Source organism: Parambassis ranga, unplaced genomic scaffold (assembly GCF_900634625.1).
Source record: "Parambassis ranga unplaced genomic scaffold, fParRan2.1 scaffold_21_arrow_ctg1, whole genome shotgun sequence".
Taxonomy (NCBI): domain Eukaryota; kingdom Metazoa; phylum Chordata; class Actinopteri; family Ambassidae; genus Parambassis; species Parambassis ranga.
This window is the reverse complement of record NW_021144767.1, coordinates 4,147,429-4,153,428: the sequence shown is the minus strand read 5'-3', so window position 1 is coordinate 4,153,428 and position 6,000 is coordinate 4,147,429.

Genomic DNA, 6,000 nt, shown 5'->3' with positions numbered 1-6,000 from the left:
GTCAGATAAGCTGACACCACCTATAACAAAGGTCTGGGTCCCAAGCAGACCACACAATCAACTTGGAATGCATTAGCTGACTGTTCAGCTAATAAAAGCCAATTATTCCTGTAGCCAGTGACACCTGTAGCAACCTGAAACCATTGATCAGTAGGCAATCCTTCTGTTCCTGATACAATAACAACCCCTCCTGAATTAGCATTATTCTTACCTGTCACTAAGCTCCCCTGCACTGCTGAACTCTCTGGGATTGTGGAGGTGGTTGTATTAGGCAGACTATGTGTCTGCCAAAATCCCACCTTCCAACAGGGGTCATGACCTACAAACACAGCACAGACAAGGAACCATGTGCCATTCTGTATTTCGGGAAGTATTAGTGGAGTTAGTGCATGGATCGAATAGTACAGTGTGTTGACCTATCTGTAGCAACACATAGACCGTCAGGAGGAATAGAACCACAACCATGATTATAACCAATAGGATAATATAAAAATAATATAAGTAACAAGTAGAACAGTATAAAGATTAATATAAAAATGAATACGTAGTTTTACACCTCTGTCCAGGGAACTCGCAGTGTAACCAATAGATCAAAAAAATTATGAACAACCCTAATATGGTTATCTCAACAAGAAAACAAATACATGTTATACATCATAGTATGTGGGGGTATTTTAATCGGTCGGTCTTTCACCGTTCCCGCCCCCAGATACTCCTAACAGCTCAAATGTAATGAAAATTATCCTACAGTAAGAATGTTCAAAATTGTGTTTTATCAGTTCATGTATGTGTTCCTGTCCGTCTGCCTCATCGTCCAGCGCCCCGCCTGGTTCTCTGGTCCTCTCGTCCTCAGGATGTGTCTTCTTTCTTCGGATCCCTGGGGTTAGACTACCCGGGATCCTGGATTCCTGTCAGGGGATTATTCTGCCCCTTTTGTGACAGGATCCGTATCTGAATCAGCCGATTCAGACTTCTGCGCCCTCAGATCAGCGTGGACGTCCTGTAGAGATCGTTGAGGCTCCTCTGCAGCTGTGCACTGGCTCCAGTGGAACCAGGTGTCCCCCTTTCCTCTCAGCCGAACTGCGTGTGAGGTGCGTTCCGTCACCTGATAGGGACCTGTCCACCTTGGCTCCGACCACTTCCTTTTGATGACCCTCAGAAGTACCCACTCGGCTAAATACTAACACCAAAGCTTTAAATTCATTATGGTTTATGTTAATATCATAATACATACTCTTTCAGTCTCAGCCGGCCAGCTGGTCCAGGAAACTATCGACCTGTAAGAAGCTCATAAGGTGTAGATTATATGGCGTTATTACCAGAACATCAATACAATAGATAATACTTGAACCCATATAAATTTGGTCTGTGCACAGATTTTAGCCAATTTTTGTTTTAGGTTTGATTCATCCTTTCCACCTTTCCTTGAGACTGTGAATGATAAACAGTACCAAAAGCATGCTTCAGTCCCAACATAGCCTCCACCTGCTGGAGGTATTTATTTTTGAAATGTGTTCCATTGTCAGATCTGATTTTTTCAGGAAAACCATGTCTAGGGATGTAGGTGTTAATCAGAAATTTAATGACAGTTTGTCCCCCCATGTGCTTCTTCCATGGCAGTTTGTCTCAATCCAGGTGGCAGTATGGGTCGTCCATCCTCCATACTCCTCCTGTGTCAGTTGCCCCCCTCGCTTTCCACAAAGTCTTTTCCTGTGGAGAGGCTTTGTTTTGTAGTTGTGTTAAGTCATTCCAGTCAACAGGGGGAGGTAAGTCCGTTTCTGAACACATCAAAATCATCTGTTCAACATAGCCTGCTGCCTGCTTTGCTGCCTGATCTGCTGCATTATTTCCTCTGGTGATCCTGTCAGCGCCTGTTCCATGACCTTTGCATTTTATTACAGCTACCTTGCTAGGCAACAACAGGACTTCTGCAAGTTCTCTCATTTCTGCCTCATGTTTTATGGGTTTGTTATCTGCAGTCAGAAATCCTACTCTCAGCCACTGGCCCAACTCCACATGTACTGCTCCTGCTGCATATGCTGAATCAGCGAAAACATTGATGTGTTGTCCTTCCCCTATTTTGAGTGCTTCGATCACTGCTCTCACCTCTGCTCTCTGTACTGACTGCTGTCCCTCCAGTCTTTCTGCTTTTAGCGTTCTCATCTCTTCCCGTGTGTCTTCAACAACTGCGTATGCCGCTCTGAGTCCTTCTGTGTCATGTCTGAAACAGCACCCGTCTGTGAACAGATTTCTAGCCTCTGTTAGTGGTGTGGCCTGTAAATCCATTCTGACTTTTTCATCTCTGGTTACCCTCTCTGCACATGTATGTGGCTCTCCAGCTTCTATCTGCTCTGCCATGTTTATACCATCATGTGTGAAGGTAATGTTTGGTGCTTCCAAAATCTTGCTCATTCTCCTTTGTCTCAGTGGGGTGAGTGTGAATGTCTCTGAGTTTACATATGCGACTACACTATGTGTTGTGAGTACGTACAGCTGTGTCCCATGACCATATGTTCAGTTTTCTGAATTAGCTTAGCTATTCCTGCTGCATGTTGTGTGCACTGAGGGTGTCTTTTTTTCCATGTACATCAGTATTACTCTCTCTCCCCCTTTTCTCTGGAACAGGATGCCGTTTGCACAGGTATCCGTTCCAGAGACATCTAAATAGAATGGTAAAGTGTAGTCTGGTGTGGCTAGTTCTGCTGCTGTAGCCAAAGATTGTTTCAGTTCAATGAAAGAGCGTTCAGCTTCCTGTGTCCAATTTAGGTGGGCTGTTAAATTACACATGCCATGTTCTCTAACTAGGTCTCTAAGTGGCTGTATGAGACCAGTGTAGTTTGCAACGTAGTGTAAAAATATCTCTATATTCATGAGCCAGAGGAAGACAAAAGAAAGCATTAGCCAAATCTAATTCACAAAGGTTCAGATGTGTAAACCCGGAATGTCACAGGCTCACAGTTCACTAAGCCCACATCAGTGGGGCCCTCTGCCCATAAATGTGTTGGTAAGTCATTAATCAAAGCCTGAGCAAGAAGGTGGTCTGTTTTTTCTCGTCCATGATATCTGGCAAGCTGTTCGTGTGCTAATGTAACAGTGTTAGTAGCTGAAACATGTATTCTATATGCTTTGGCAAATGGAGAGTACATGTTTTGTGCTATAGGTGTAGGTTGCCAATCTGTTTGAGCTATGGCACGTTTAACCATGCCACCTAATTCTTTTGCCTGATGTTTTGGATGTACAGCTAATGAGACGTGGGAATGCCCTTCGTCAATGATCATATACCAAGCCTGTTGTTCTAGTGTAAAATCCACACCAGCTGCTACGCCCTGAGATGCCACAAAAATATCTCAGACTAAAATCAACCAGTTTTTCTCCTCTATGGAGCATGTGAAGTTATCATGATACCAATCAGTTTGCCGCCTGTCATAAAACAAAGTCACATGAGGGGGGTCAGGGGGAGTGACATATGGCTCGAGCTGGGCTATTCAGGGCTTCCACTGCAGGTAAGCAGAGAGGATTCCTGGGTCGTGTGGTGTTTCTGCATGTAACAGACCCCAGTAGATGTCCGCACAAGGGTCAGCTACAGGTCTCACAAGATACTGTCCACCTGTGTCAGAGGCATTACAGTGGAACATGGTGCCGTCCGGCAGTGTCACTGTCAACCCGTCAGGGCTGCATAAAATAGATGCTCCAAACTTAATCAGCAAGTCTCTCCCCAGTATATTCAGAGGCACTGTGGGTGAATATACAAAACAGTGTAACACAGTCTGATGTCCCAGCTGAGCAGTCATTGGAGTGATTATAGGCAGAGTCTGTTTCTCCCCAGAGAAGCCCATCACTGTGATAGAGTCATTTGACAGTTTCTTAGAAGATGTATGAATCAGAGTAGAACAGGTGGCCCCTGTGTCTACCAGAAAAGGCAGTGTCTCATCTTCTACTCGCATAGACAACATCGGATCTGCCGCAACGATGTCATCAGAGCTGCTCTGTGGGGAGTGTCATTGTCGGGAGATGTTATCCCCTTCCTGTTCCCAGCCGGAAACAGAAAACTGCCCCTTCCATGGAGCTCCAGCAGGGCGGAAAGAAGCCCTTTGTACGCCCTCGACTGTGCTGTCCCTCTCAGCTGTACTGCCCCATAATGTATGGACAGTCCTTTGTCCAGTGTCCGAGCTCCTCACAGTAGTAGCAGCGGTCACGACTGAAGTCTCCCCTCAGCTGTCCCCTAGGCGGTCTACCCCTTCTGCGCCGGCCTCCCCAGCTGCCCCTCCCTGGTCCCTTGCCCCTGTATGACCCTGTGGGCGGCTGATCATAATTAGGATATCATAGCTGTGGCACCCAAGGTGTGTCAGGTGGTGTAGTAGAGCCCTCAGTGGCCACCATGACTTTATTAGTTTTGTCTTTCTTTTTGTCATTAGCTTTTGTCTGGCCTCAGCCAGTTGCATTTTTAATAATTGAGTCTATAATTCCTGTACATCCTTACTTTGTGTGTGTGCTGCATCCTGGGCACGAGTCAAATGATGCACTAAAAATCCATGTATCATATATTGTCTCCATACTGCGTACTATACTCTGATTTGGATTATAGTGACACTTATACACTCATACTCTGTACTTAACTACATTTAATGTATCTTGATTCCTCTGGCACAAGAATTTCCTTCGGGATTAATAAAGTTTTATCTTATCTTAGATGTCTCTCCCACACATTGGAATCACAATCTGCCATGTCTAGTTTACTTTCCATGGCATTTTTCACGTTCTCTGGGACCCCGTTTAGGACGGCGGTCCTGTACCACACCCTCTGAATGCCTGATTTAGCTGGATGACAACCTGTGTATCTAATCCATGCATCTTTACTTTGATTAATATATTCTCTTGGACTCTGTTTCAGATCCCATTTTAAGGTGGGGCAGGCTGCTCCACTAGGCACAGGATATAAAGGGCAGTATATTAGATTGTGTGTAGGGGGAGGGTCGCTACTCTTTTCTGTTTTCCCTTTCTTTGCTTTGGGCTTTCCTGTCATGAGGTGAGTTACACCCTGACATACCAAAGCCCATCTCGCCCACTAAGTTCTTCGCTCCTCCGCCTTCTCCTGCTCCTTTCTAAATTTTCCTCTCTTAGTCCAACCACACTGCTCTGCACTTTCCTTGGCCCTCTCTCTGTCTTACCTCGCTTCTCCCTCTTTTCTCCAAAACTCCTTCTGCAAACTTCCTCTATCTTTCACCATCAACTTTCACAACATCTTTCTGCCAACAACTTATCTACAGCATCCTTCATAAGAATCACTTCTGCCGCTGCAGTCTTAGAGTCATAAGTCTGGTTCAGTATGTCGCCTAAGACCGTCAGCTGTTCTTCTACCGTCTTTAGTGGGCTGTGCGGACCCCACCCATCGTCAGTCATGTCTCTGTGCACACTTAAGTCCATGTCATCAGTCATTAAAGTCTTAATCTCGTGGTCACGTAGGAATTACAAAACTATAGTTTAAATTCAAATTTACAAAACTGCAGTTACAATGTTTCTATATCTTCTACCAAACTATGTACACATCAGAAAAAACAACTAATCCAGTTCATGAGTGAACCTACTTCAACAGACCACTGCTTTACGTTAGCACCGGTTAGGTTTCCAGCAGTGCTGCTGCTTCAGCTCACACGTCCCTGGCACTCATCCACATTTCTCATTCATGCATTACCCATAATATGAGCGCTCAGTATGTGTGTGTGTTACAGCTTCACTCTCAGCTGTGTGTCTCAGTAAGGGGTGCTTTTGAACTCACAGGACTTTCCTCTGTTCTTGTAGCCAGTCCGACTACTCACAGTTCATCTGTTCTTGCCGTCTCTCTTTTAGAGAGGCTCACAGTCATAAATCAGTGCCCTGCACTGTCTGGATTCCGGCCGACTGAGAAATATGGCACGCTATGTCCCTAGTACTCAGTCCAGTGGATTTGAGACTAGCCTCTCTTCCACGACACCAGAATCTTATACATCTGTAATTTGGAAG